Source organism: Dermochelys coriacea, chromosome 19, assembly GCF_009764565.3.
Source record: "Dermochelys coriacea isolate rDerCor1 chromosome 19, rDerCor1.pri.v4, whole genome shotgun sequence".
Classification (NCBI taxonomy): Eukaryota; Metazoa; Chordata; order Testudines; family Dermochelyidae; genus Dermochelys; species Dermochelys coriacea.
This window is the reverse complement of record NC_050086.2, coordinates 5,516,649-5,530,195: the sequence shown is the minus strand read 5'-3', so window position 1 is coordinate 5,530,195 and position 13,547 is coordinate 5,516,649. Positions and strand designations below refer to the sequence as shown.

General features: G+C 47.8%; 1 long non-coding RNA gene across 2 annotated transcripts; it reads left to right on the top strand.

The window, feature by feature from the left end:
* Positions 1-2,221: 2,221 nt before the first annotated feature.
* Positions 2,222-13,179, top strand: LOC119845337. 2 transcript variants are annotated; one of them, XR_006278213.1, is made up of 4 exons: positions 2,222-2,262; positions 2,811-2,984; positions 8,338-8,462; positions 11,169-13,179. It is a non-coding gene; the product is annotated as an uncharacterized LOC119845337 (long non-coding RNA). The 2 variants fall into 2 exon arrangements; XR_005289569.2 differs by having other exon boundaries at positions 2,248-2,319; positions 11,169-12,866.
* The last annotated feature ends 368 nt before the right edge of the window (positions 13,180-13,547 follow it).

The window sequence follows — 13,547 nt, the reverse complement described above, 5'->3', positions numbered from 1 at the left end:
TGGACAGATAGGGGACCAGGGCACTGAGAGATTAAATGATTTGCCCAAGGTCATGCAGAGAGCCTGTAGCAGAACCAAGGCTCAACCCCCTGTCTCCCACAGACCACGCTGGTGCTGCAGGCACCAGACCATCCAGCACTTGACAATGTTGGCTCTAAACTAAAAGGAAAACAAGTTATCATGTCCGGCACATGGAGTAGCCTAACCCATGCTGGCCTGAGCAGCTGTACATTCGCCCTCTCAAAGTCTGTGCCTTCCGTTATTTAACCCTCTAGAGCCCTGGGGGATGTGGCTGGTATGTGCGATGCTACGCTCAGCACAGTCCGGGAGTGTTTTATACACACCATTTGTATGCATTGTCCATCTGGCTCACCGCTTTCATTAGTCGCAAACCCAAAGCACAGAGCATGAATCCAGACTTTTCCCGAAGTTTGGGGGTATCTGCATGTGTCCCTGGTTCCCATCAGCTGTTCTGTCTATGGTAAAAGCATTGACCAGGCCCCTTCAAAGGATCAGGCGGCAAATGACTGACAGGCAGATGTGGGCAAGTGAGACTGTCGGGGGAACAATGTAGGTGACAGGAAGCAACGTGGTGCACAGGGAGAGCAATGCTGACAGGAAGCAACGTGGTGCACAGGGAGAGCAATGCTGGCAGTACACCTGCTACAGAACAACACAGCTCCTCACATCCTGCAATCTGCCTCCTCACACCTGGGACATCCTGGTGTTAAAAATACCTCGGCCTCGGGGCCTGAATGAGCTCCTGGGAGGGACATCAGCACTTCTTTGGACCGGCTCTCCTAGCTCACAGCCACCAGGGGGCAGTGCTGGCCTTCTCTAGCTGTCTCTGCCTGTAGGTTCCCTGGCACAAACCCAGCACAAGCTGAAGGTGATGGAAAGTCTCTTGCTATGTGAAAGCTGCTCAGTGATGAGGTTGTCAGGTCTCAGTCCAGTCGCCTGTGGATGGGTGTCAACGTCGCACAAAACACCCACTAGACCTGCTTTCCTTTCCCCTTCCCCCACCCACGCTGCAGCAATCCGAGCAGAGAGGCTATGGAGGGAGTGAGCCCAGACCCCTAGCTCCCCTCTCGCCCCGTGCAGGAGGTGGGCAGGGAGGAGGTATGCTGACGGACCAGTGAACTGAGCACGGCTGTAGACGTGACTCTACAGGGACTCACCCTGCACCAGTCTTTGGCTAAAAAAATATGAGCAAAAAGAAATTGCCTCTGGGGCTGTGCGTGGGAGGCAGGTGCAAGTGTCAGGAAATGGCAAAGGCTGTAATTTCAGTGCATCTCTATGTACAGTCTCTGTCTCCAGCTAGGTGATTAGCTACACACACAGGCAGAGCTATTACCTAGTAGGAATAGAGGGAAGACCACTGATAGCCAGGGTGACAGCCAGTTACCCAAGGCAAACCTGGATGATCATTGAGTAGATCTAGAGCTAGGCTCCTGCACAGGGAGCTGCGCTGGGAGACAGGGAGAAAGACAGGAACAGGCAAAATATCTCTGGGGCGGGAGAAGGTGCATGCCCCCTAGCAGATGCCTGTTCTATAGGGGTGCTCAGGGCTCCCCAACAGCTGAAGCATTAGGGTCAGGGTGGAGTTATGGCTCTGCCCCCAGCCCTTCCCAGACACACTCTCCTTCTGTTGGTGCAGCACCAGATAGCTGCCTCGGCCCTGCAAAGGGGCCAAAATGAGGCCCTGTTCCATTCAAGCCCTGTGGGACGTAAGTGATGCCCAGGCCTTGGTTGGGGCATGGCACCCCTCAGGGAATGAAGCCTTCAAAGGTGAGCTCTAAAGCTGAAAGCTCTCTTGAGTACCTAGTTGATAAGGCACTAGAATGGGTATCAGGAGACCTGCATTCTAGTCTACACTTGGCCACTGAGCTACTACAAGATCTTGGGTGAGTGCTTGCATGTATGTGCACCCACTTATAAGATAAAGACCTGCTGGTGTTGCTATCCAACAGAATTATTCCTGTAGCTCAGTGGTGGTGTGGCTGTTTTCTGCTAGGGGAGTGCCTAGGTTCAAATCCAGAAAGTGGCTGATAGAGGGGTTTGCAACAGAGTCTGGTGGACCTTTTAACAGCAGGCCCCACCACCAAACCTTTCATTTGGCTGACCCAAGTGAATTCTGGGAGATGTAGTCCCCAAGGGAAATGATGTGAGTGGTAGACCCATATCATGTGATCGCAGGAGCATGTGACTGACAGGCTATATAAATAGCTTCCTGGGACAGAGAAAGGAGCAGATCTCTCTGAGGTAGGGGAAGATTTAGACTATGGACTCTCCCATGAGTGAACTGGGAAAAAGGGCAAGGTGAGAGAAAGGTTTCCCAGGGAGGAGTTAGGCATCTGTGGCAAAAGGCCTGGGGTAGTACAGGGGTGTGTAGTGTTGTTGATTCCAAGCATTCAAAAATCTTGAGCTTGAAAAGAAAAAGACATTGTGGGCTCATTTTATTTAGTTTCTGAGCCTTTAGGCTGCATTCAGGTCACATTTTCAAGCTTCCTGCTGCATTCAGGAGGGCTAGGAATTTACCTCTCTCTTTAAAAGAGAGAAGGGGCTTTTGGGTAATCTCCTGACTCCAGGAGCCTGGGCTTTGAGAAGAAGACCAAATATCATGAGACTTGGTATGGGAGTGAGGCCTGCAGTTGGCCACTTGTATTTCTTTAGGGGCCACAAGAGTGGGGCTTAGGGCTGGGAGGAAATCTTTAAAAGACTTTTACTGAAAAGAGGGTGTTGTGGGGGGGTTGGTTGTTTTTTTCATAAAATTCTTTGGAGGAAAAAATAAGTCTTCCTTTCTTGACCAGATCCAGTCCCAGCAGGGGTGGGAAGAACCCCCCTCCATCCCCTTTGCTGACCAGGCTATAGTCCTGGGGAAGGAACGTCGGACAATGCGAACCCTGCACCAACTGTCTTAAGGAGCTGCCCCGCCTCGGGCAGGGTGATGGGGCTATCCTGGGTTGTGCCTGGAGTGCTGGAAGGTAAGGACTCTCTAGCTTGGTTGGAGAGTCAATTTCCTCTACTAGGAGGGAAATTTAAGCATCTCCTAACCCTACCTCACAGGCAGATAGGAGGCTGGAGAGGTAAGAACCAGTTGCAGGGTTGCCAGACAAGCACAGGTAGTGAGCATTGAATTCACATAAAGAGTTGGGTAAAGAGTTCCCTACAAGTCTATTCATGATGAGTTACCTTGGCCAGCTGGGATTTTGCCTTAAACTCTCTGTTGCACGGAGACCTCTTTATACCACAGTGGCAGCATAAAGGGACCTTAATATAACTTCTGCCCACTTTGTACTGCCAGGGTGGGGGAAAGGGGCATTGGCATGAAAGAACTGAGACCCTAATTTCTTAGTGTCCAAGACCTGCCTTTCTCCCTAAGGAGCAGCTGGATTGAACAGGGTAGAATTGCTGTAGGAAAGCTGCTGGGTGCCATTCACCAATCTGGAGTTCAGCTGAGCCCTCTTGCTGTGAGGAGTGCTGGAAAACTCTTGGCAATGCTGGGGAGAGCTACTGATCTTTTAATAGTTAAAAAAGAGACCTGTGACTCTAACCAGACCTGCCGCTGTCTCGCTATTTACATGGTCAAATGAAAGCTCTGTAATGGAAGGTTTGGGGCTGCAAGGAAACTAAAAATTGATATTTTTTTTATTAGTAAAGTGTGGCTTAAATTTGTCAAGGTAACAAATCTAGTCAAGCTGTAGAGGTCACGCTTAAAAAGATGCATGGTCCCCTTTGAAAGGCAACTAAAACCATTCTGATTGATTTGTACAGGTGCTTAGATCCCCACACACAGAGCATGTCCAACTAAATTCTCCTTTCCAAGTCTGGTGCCATCATTATGTAACATGTGAGTCACGCAGCGCAGGGGTGTCAAACTGTTTTGGAGGGGAAGGACAAATTGCATGTTTAATTATGGGCTGAGGTATAAACTCAGAGCTGCTACTTTCTACTCCCCATGGCAGAATGCGCATAGGAGGCTTGCAAAGAGACCCAGGTGTGTGGAGATGAGTATAGAGGGTGTGTGTGTTGGCCTCTATGTAGCGACTAAATCCCACCTCCCCTTCATATGTGTTGAGGGGATGAATGAATGCTCACAAAGTGCTCTGAGATCCTCAGATGCAGGTCGCTGGAAAGAATGTGAAGAGTTACTAATAAGCTCAGCCGATGGATGGGAACAGGAAGAAAGAGTGTGGGAGTGAATGATCAAAACACGTCTCACGTCAGCACATGCAATCCAAAAAGCTCTTGTTCCTGTTGGAATTGTATAACATGCCCAGAGGAGTACAGTGTGGGGTTCCCGCCCCCTGCCCAATGTGCTCATCAGAGCAGTGTCTCCCCCCCCGCAAGTTCCTTCATCTCAGTTTAGCCTGGATTCATCTTCCCCAGGCTGTGCGAAGGCTTCTCCTCAACTAAATTAATTCTGTTTTTCATATCAAATCACAGACCCGCTTCCAAGAGCCTTTCACAAACTGCATCCCCATGCCTTATTATGTCCAATCATCCAACTTTAATAGGACTCTCCCTTTTTATATGAAAGGTGGAAGTTAATTTTAAATATTTTATTTGTAAGACAAAATTTAATCAAGAAATTAAGCAGCCTGAATACTAATTAGGGTCTGGACTCAATGCACCTCCACCAAGTCGCAAATAAGATCAAATCTGTCTTCCTCATCAGAGCCCTCATAAATATTCATCAAACAAATAGAAGATTGGATGCCATTAAAGAGAGGAGAGAGATTGAAATCGGAATATTTCTGTGGAGTTGAAAGGGTTGGATGACATCCAAGCTTTGCCCCAAATAATAATTCATTGCTATGAGGAGGATAAAAAATGGGCCTGTCAAATGCCTGTTGTCTTGGCTTTTGGACAAATCAGAGAGCTATCCTAACTTTTTCAGCCTGCTCCTTAATAAAAATGGACAGTTTGAATAAACTGTTAGGAATATTAATCTTTGTGTCCCAGCGGGGATGGTGGATGAGAGACAATGGATGAGTTGCCCAAGCGTAGAGCATTACAGCTTAAAGTTGGGACCTAGATTTTGGTGCGTCTAGACCCACTTGACTGGATTCACCCATCAATTTTGTGTGTGTCAAAACACTACCAAATCAGAATGGTCCATCTTGCGCTCTTTGCTCTAATGTAAATGACTGTAAAGGCAACAGACTCAGGCCTAGGGTCCTGGTTGGTTTGGTTTTTTGGGGGAAAGCAGGGCACATAAGTGCTTTAGTGTACATGTGACGAGGTGCTGGGCAAAGGGTTGCTGATTCAGCCCTCTGTCATGCCAGCTCCCATTTATGGGGATAGATTAGAGCTGGCTGGAGATACTGGTCCCTAATTAAGGAGGTAGAGAGAGCTGCTGCCTAATTAGAGTGGGGCTGTATAAAAGCCTCAGGGGGAAGGAAGCCAGGGGGGAGCAGAAAGAAAGGGAAAAGGCAGGGAGTGGAAGCAAGGAGGTAGTTCTTCCCTCCCGCCTGCCTGCCTGCAGATGATGAAGGGCCAACTGTATATGATGAAACAGTGGTGGGAACAAGCCTGTGAATAAACTGCACTGGTGGATACTAACCCCAGGGTCTCAGAATGACTTTGTGGACTTGGCAGAGGCAGGAGCCAAGGGGGCTCTGCTTCAGTACATCACTGCCTTGTACTGGATACAATCAAAACTACTTGCCTGTGTGCCATGATTTGCATGTGACCCAGGATCTCTTAACAGCTAATGGAGTTTCTCTATTAGCTCACATGGCAAGGGCCAGTGACTTTGGAGCTGGAAGGTCTGAGGTCTGTTCTTGTAAAGGCCCAAGGAGCTATGTAGAGACAAACAACTGTAGCCTCTGGCCACAGATTTGTTACAATAGAGGTCAGGATGTAGGGTGGTGAAGTATCTTTTCTTGGACAATTCTCTGGATGCTGTGGTGTGTGGAGACTGACACCCCCAAAGTTAAACTGGGAAACATTCTTTCCACTTGTTGATTTTTCACATGCTCTGGGGAACTGTTTTCCGCCTTCACTTTGAAAAAATGTGAACCCTGCAATTCTTAAAATATCAACCCTTCTCAGATTCTGAGCCACGTCAAAAGTGACTTAAACTGTCAGCTAAATAACTATGCGAGGGCTGATTCCTGGGCTGGAAGGTTTGCTCTGTGAGGTGTCCTCCTTCATGGTAACATGACTAGCTGTTAGCAAGGTGCCCCTTGCATAGGAGGTATCGGGATTCATATTAATACCACTCTCCCTCCTGCACAGGGCTGCACAATAAGAGCAAATGAACATAAAAGGAAGAGGGGAAAGGATTATTTCTCTGGGGGGAATCTCTGGGGCTTTAGTAAGGAGTTGTGGGTCAAGAACAAAAGCCTAAATTGTTCTGGCCTAGTTAATGTGTTATTGCAGTAATAATATCTAGCTATTCCATAGCACTATTTCAAAAGCACTTTACAAAGAAGAGTATCCTTAACCCTGTTTTACACTTGTGGGCACCAGGAGGAGAAGTGACTTGCCTAAGGTCACCCAGCAGGCCAGTGGCAGAGCTGGGAATAGAACCCAGGTCTCCTGAGTCCTAGGCCAGTGCTCTAGCCAACACTGCCTCTCAGTGGATTCAGCACTGTACAAATAGACAGTACATGATAGCCCCTGCCCCAAAGAGCTTCCAATCTAAAAGCAAAGACATCTCTGCTGGTAGAGACCATGAGCTAGCTGAGGTGGGAGAAGCGGGCCCTCAAATAGGGCTGACTAGGAAACAATTTTTTTTTTCTTTAAAGCTTTTTCTAAAATTGAATAAATTGTAAAAGCGGTGTCATGTTGAACAGCTTTGATGAACACATGAGACCAGCTGTAGCTGTAACACTAAGCAGATGTGTGCAATTCTTTCTGAATCTCTTGCCCTGTGCAGTAAGGAAGGGTTCTATGATATGTGTGATCTGTATCTCGAAGCATTCCTAGAAGGACCATGGGATCTTGAGCAGTCTTGCCCTTTAAATCTCCGCCAGCATTTCCCAGAGATGCACTCATTAAAAGACAAGGCATGCTGAGGGTTTACAGAACTGCCTTGTCAGTCAGTTGTGGAGGCCTGGGGTGGGGGAGAATCAGGCTCCAATCATGACATTTTGCAATTCCAAGTGAGGATTTAGAGACAGGGATTGTTTAGTTTGCAAAATACTGTGGCGGTGCGGACAAGATGCTGATATCAACAGACCTCTCAAGGTGCCAAGAAATCTGCGGGTGACACCGGTCCATGACACAGCCCTTCATCCCTTTGGTCAGGAGTAGTCTCCCAATGTACCTGATATCACCGGGGGTGGGGGGAGACCACTCCATGTTTGAAGAGCAACTTGTGGCACTTTACATGTTTGTTCCCTTCCCTAATCATCCTTTGCTGCCTTGCCTGAGGGCGGCAGGGGTTGGAGTTAAAAGTTGAAAAGTCACTGACGTTTTAGTGGGAGCTTTAGAACAACTTAAAAAAAAACAAACAAAAACCCCACCCCAGGACTTTGGCCTTTCAGATCAATGTTGTAAATATATAGGGCCAGACAATGCTCAGATCAGTGCAGATATGGGGAAAGGTAGAAGGGGGCTGATGCTGTAGAACAGTCGTTTGCATCAGTGCAGAACACTATGGAACCAGAATTTTGCCGCCACTTTGTACTAGTGTAAATGACTGCACTGGATACAACGTAACAATGCATTGGGCCCAGAGGAGTCTTGGCTCCATTCGTCTCCCTAGCTAGGTACGAACACGGGTCTGGAGCTTCCTCACACACACACAGAGGAGGTCTAATAGTGGCAATAGGACCAGCAAATCTGACTGAGTAGAGTTGGATGACGTGCTGCTGACCCCAACTGACCTGCTTGGAACAAGGTTTAATTACAATTAGCTGGATGCTACTTGTCCTAGTCTGTGCTGCCATCGGTCCCATAGCAACGGATCTACCGGGCCCTTCACACTGGCCACCAAGCAGATGTCACATCCTACGTACCATAACATTCTTCCAAACTGCTCTGGGGTCTAAACAGGCCACCTAGTGGTGGCATTTCCCTAATATAAGATAGTTACCTCTAGTACAGCTGGTATTCAGCGTGCTAGAGAAGTGAAACCCCTCCTGGTGCTAGTCTTGGCCACCATCAGCATGTTGACAGGTTTCAGAGTAGCAGCCATGTTAGTCTGTATTCGCAAAAAGAAAAGGAAAACTTTTCCACCAAATGCATCCGATGAAGTGAGCTGTAGCTCACGAAAGCTTATGCTCTAATAAATTTGTTAGTCTCTAAGGTGCCACAAGTACTCCTTTCCATCAGCATGTTGTGTTCTGCTCCTTCTGCTTTTTCTCTTGTCTTCCTGCTCCCCAGGGCAGTTTGAGCTTAATTACCCCCGACCGAGGCCAGGCTGCCGAGGAAATGTGTGAGAAGTCGCCTGACACGCTGGTTGCTGTTGGCTGGTTCTTTGAACTTTGGAAATGACCTTGCTGCTGGTGGTAAGTGTTAGCCAGTGCAGTGCTTGGAGCAGCTCTGGGTAGAGCTGATAGGAGGAAGTCATTTATGGGGTCTAAGAGTGGATTCCTGCTGCAGCCCCTGGATGAAGAAGAATTGTATCTGGATTCCTGGCCTTGCCCAGCATGGGTCATGGCTGTAGCCCATAGTTGGTGTAGTTCAGGATTGGGTATGGGGTATCCCTTAGCATGTAGGTCTTGGATGCAGCCCCTGGCTGCAGTAGAACCTATAATTTAGATTCTTAGCTCTTTGGGGCAGGGTGTGACTTGTACAACCCCTAGCACTGCGGGGTCCCGGTCCATGACTGGGCTAGCAGCATTACTGCAATACAAATAATAAATAACACGATAGCAGCATTTGTCCAGATCTGTGCCAGATAAAGCACCGTTCCTATTGTGATAGCCTGAGAGATGCCAGCATGGTGTCTCCCTCATGCGTGCATGATGGGCCTCCAACTAGGTCATGATAGAGGTTGTATATTTAAAGGGCACTATCCTGCAAGGTGCTGAGTGTCCTAAATTCCCATGGGTGCTGTGAGGAATCTGGGGATGAGAGAGAACCCAAGAGCTCCAAGCCAGAGGAAAGTGACCTCTTGGTGGCACTCCAGTGTGTGTCCTCCACTGTTGTTTGGGCACCCAGAACTGGGCAACTTTTAGAGGAGACAATGCCGAGAAATGAACCAACATGGTCACTGATCAAACAAACAGAGGTGCATCAGGAAGCATGTCAGAGTGAGGCAGGGGAAGCAACCTTCTCCTGGGACCAGCGACACCCCAGTTGAGCTGCTGATTTCTGCAGAGCTACCGGTGAAAGGTATTAATTGCAGTGGCTGCTGAGCCTGGAGTTAAGCAAAGGGAAGCTCTACCTTCAGCTGTTAATCTTGCCTTTAACAGGTCCAGCCAGTAAAGCTCCACACGGCAATCCCAATTAAAGCCGGGTTCTTGCAGCCTTACAAGTCTGAGGCTGGTGAGGCCAGTGTCTGGGAAGATTAGACTTTAATTAAAGCTCCAGCAAAGCACCTGTCTAGGTCTCAGTCTCTTCTTTCCTTCCTATGCGTGCTTGTAGTTCACATTGTAGGTTCTCTTCATAGCCTTTGTAGATCCAGCCCCCAGTGTTCTTATGCTTTGGAACATAGGAGCTGCCCTACCGGATCAGATCCACCTAGTCCAGTATCCAGGCTTTGGTGGTGCTGACCACTACCTGCTTCTGAGGAACCTGTCCCTGGGAACAGTCATAGAATTCAAGGCCAGAAGGGACCACCAGATCACCTTACCTGACCTCCTCATGTATAACACAAGCCACTATATGCTACCCAGCCACTCCACCTTAGCTTTGCCCCAAAGTGTGACAGCTCTCAGGAGGCTAAACTGTTCTCCACCACAGATGGAGAGCAGGGGAGACTAAGGTGCACCAATGCCTGTGCAGGGGCAAGGAATTGATTTAATGAGACCCCCACTCTCTTCCTGACATCTGTTAAAGGTTGGCTCCTGCCTTGAAGCACAAGGGTTTCAATCTCTAGTCAAACTCTTGGGGACTTGGTGGGGTGTGTGTTTTGTTTTTAAATCCTCACTGATCTAACCCTGCATATTCTCGTTATCCATGTATATGTACAATCCTTCTTTGACTCCTCCTGGCCTCTTGGCTTCAGAGCCCTCTTGGCTGCTTGTCTGCTCTATTGCACCAGAGAACCTAGTGTGAGTTTAAAAAAAAAAATAGGACATGATTTTAAAACTAAACTTCAAGGGAACCACCTTGAGTTTTGGGTTTTAACCTTTCCCCTCTGCTGTTTGTGAACCCTAGCGCAGGAGAGCCAGTCAATAAAACTTAGTTGTGCTCTGAAGGACTGCGTCCACAGTGGGAGCAGTTTATTGTTCTTGGAATCCCAATACACTATCCTGGCAAATGGCTCCTAGAGCTGATACGGCTTGTATTGGCAAAGCCGGGCATTGTGCCAGTTGAGTTAAAACCACCACAGGGTTGCCAATTAGCCCCATTATTTACTGGCCATCTCGAGCTTTTTTGGTGTTTCTCTTAAAACCCCAGCTTCTGGAGTTATGGCTCTGTCACAAAGACAAGCTTGAAAATGCATCTCCCAAAGGCTCCAAAACCAGAAAGTAACAAGTCCCAACATTTATTTATATATACTTTCAATCTCTTGATTATTTTGTGGCCCAACTCCTGATTTTTTTTGGATGCTTGGGGAGTGACAACACAGCTGGTCGAATCAAATGATTGTCTCTCTGCTTGGCTGTGCCCTGTTTCCTCTGATGCTCTGTGCTGCAGGTGAAAACATCATGCCCATCTTGAGAGTAAGAGATGGGAAATAAGAACAGTTTTTTGCAGTGGGGGGGAAGGGGAATCAGTATGTGGTGCAAAGAAAAAGATCTCAGCCATGTCCCCCATTTATTTATGTATTTATCGATCTAACTGGACACTCCGTGGGGAGAAAAGCCTTGTATCAACCTCATCACCTGCAAGGTAACCTTGGGAGAATCTTATTGCCAAATTATAGCTGGGCATAGTCAAAACCCATAAACAGCATGGCTCCATTTTGCCTTGCTCCTCCAAGAGAGGAGAGTCAGCTGCATAGGGTTTAAAATTCCTTGCCTTAGTTAGGGACGAGCGCCTGGAATATTTGAACTGATTTCCTTAACTTGTGCCCTTTCTTTACTTTTTTGTCTTCCGCTCAGGTCACGTCTACGCTTGACTTCTGCCAACCAGCTCTGTTGGTGTGGGGTGCGGCAAGGTGTGATTGCTGACCGACAGAACCCTGTAGTATAGACGCAGCTCTAACGGCCCATCCACCTTATTGGTTCTCTCTGCACAGCTGTCCATGTTGATGTTAGCTGCTGCAGTGATGGCCACTGGTAATAAGAACTGGGAGCGGTAGATAGCTGGCAGAAGCATTCACCTCTTTCTGAGTTTGCTGCAGAATCAGGATCCCGTGTCCCTTTGCATGTAACTGCCAGCTTTAACTAAGACCAAAATTGGCAACAGGCTGTCAGATTCCATTTGAAAACATTCAGAACAGATGGCTCCCTTTCTGAAAAACCGCAACTCGGAGAAATGTGCTTTTTGAATATGGAGACAGCTGCTAGGTCTGAATGAACCAACCAGCTCTGTTTGGGTATGAAAAGTCCCCTTAATGTCTCATTTGTCACTGTTTGTTTGCTCCTCCCCATCTGAGATGAGAAGTGAGTGTTGGGCTTGTATCTCCTTCTGGCTATAAGGGCCCTGTCCCCCTTTAGTGACTGAAGTCCATATTGCTGCAGTAAAGCTTTTTAGCTTCCTAAGTGTTTCTGTTGCATCTCTTCTGTTCAGGGGGCAACTTGGGTGCTATGTCCAGGGACACAGACTGTCTGGGGGGAGTAGAGACCAGCCAGATGCAGGCAGTTGTGCTTCTAACAAAGAAAATAACCTCCTACCCAGAAGTGCCAGGCTCTTGTTTAGTTGCCCATGAAAAAATTCCTGGTCTTCTCTAGGAATTGGAGGGCCAAGAGCTTTATGGTTTTAACTTGTCAGGCTGAGACCTTTCTTACTTTTCACCCAGCCCACTGATGAGTTGCCATCAGAGAGTAGTGCATTCTGGCCAAGTCTGGATTGGAGCCAGTAACCCAGAGGAGAGGGCTCTGATTTCAAACCTCCTGGAAACTCCAGTCACCCAAGGGTTAATGTATTATTTTCCATTGTGGTTGAGTACCTTGGAAGGAAGGGGGAGGCTGTTCTGAGCTGAGAAACAAACCCAATGAAAGAACAGGAAATCAAGGCAGATGCTCCCTGTGTCTGAAGAACCTTAGTAGCCATATTCCTGGCAGGCCTGTCCAGCCTTCTTAGAAAAGTTGCAGTTTTTATTCTTTCACTTCTCTTGCTCTGTCTCTTTTGAAAGCTGTGTGTGTGGGAAGCCCAGTTTCTGAAGCCCTGAGTAACTGTGGGGGCCCTGATTACTGGCAGTCAGGGCTGCCGCATGGGACTGAAGTTTGCATTTTGGCCAAGTACCACTTGATCCACTCAAGGGCCATTGTTCTGTCTGAATGCACCGGTAACACTACCTCGGCCCATCCCAGGCAGGAGGCGAAGGAAACCATTTGCCTTCCTATGCGGAACTGTACGTAGAATCAAGACTTTTCCCTCACTGAGTTAGGAGAAGAGAAATCCACTGTCGGTATATAATGATCACTGGAGGGGTTGCCAAGGGGAACCCCCCCAACATAACTTCTGTCCGGTCTTTTAGCAGCGCCATCACCATAGTATCTGAGCATGCAATAACTAAACAACTAGCCAGGTGCATTACGGGTCTTTCCCTTCCTTGAAACATCAACTATTGGCCAGAGACAGGACATTACAATTGTTGGACCAAGTATGGCAAGCCCCAAATGTGTACAAATGTTAATTAAACCCTCCACATCCCCCTATTAGGTACAATAGGTAAAGGATAGGTGTATATGTACTCCAATAACCAGTAATATGCAGTCACCTCTGGAGTGGAGTGTGGCACCTGTTATAAACAGTACAAAACAATGCTACCCAACAGCTAGGATGGGACACAAAGCAGGAGGGGAGAATATCATACCAAATTGAACCTGCGCAGGGAACGGACTCAGGCAAAATACATTTACTCTGACAGAAATTGAGCTAGGACCCCTGGGTTCACTCCCTGCTCTTATGAGGACTGCCTTTAGTAGACAAAGTTCATTGTAAATCAGGAGCTTGGCTTGGCACCCCATCTCAAAGACATCAGGCTCAGCGACAGAGGGGACTGAGACTCTGGCCTCACTTTGTGTTAGGGTGACCAGATAGCAAGCGTGAAAAATCGGGCTGGGGGAGGTGAGGGATAATAGGTGCCTATATAAGGAAAAAGCGCCAGAAATTGGGACTGTCCCTATAAAATTGAGACATCTAGTCACCTTACTTTGTGAGGCATAGAGCATCTTAGCACCTTTCTTGGCCTTTTGCCTCAGAGGGAAGAAGACCACTGCATAAGCACTCGGGCATAGCTGGCCCCCTGGGAGAAGCTGATATTTTGAGGCCCTATCCTTGAGTTTATGATTTCTAGGATGACTTTAGGGCCA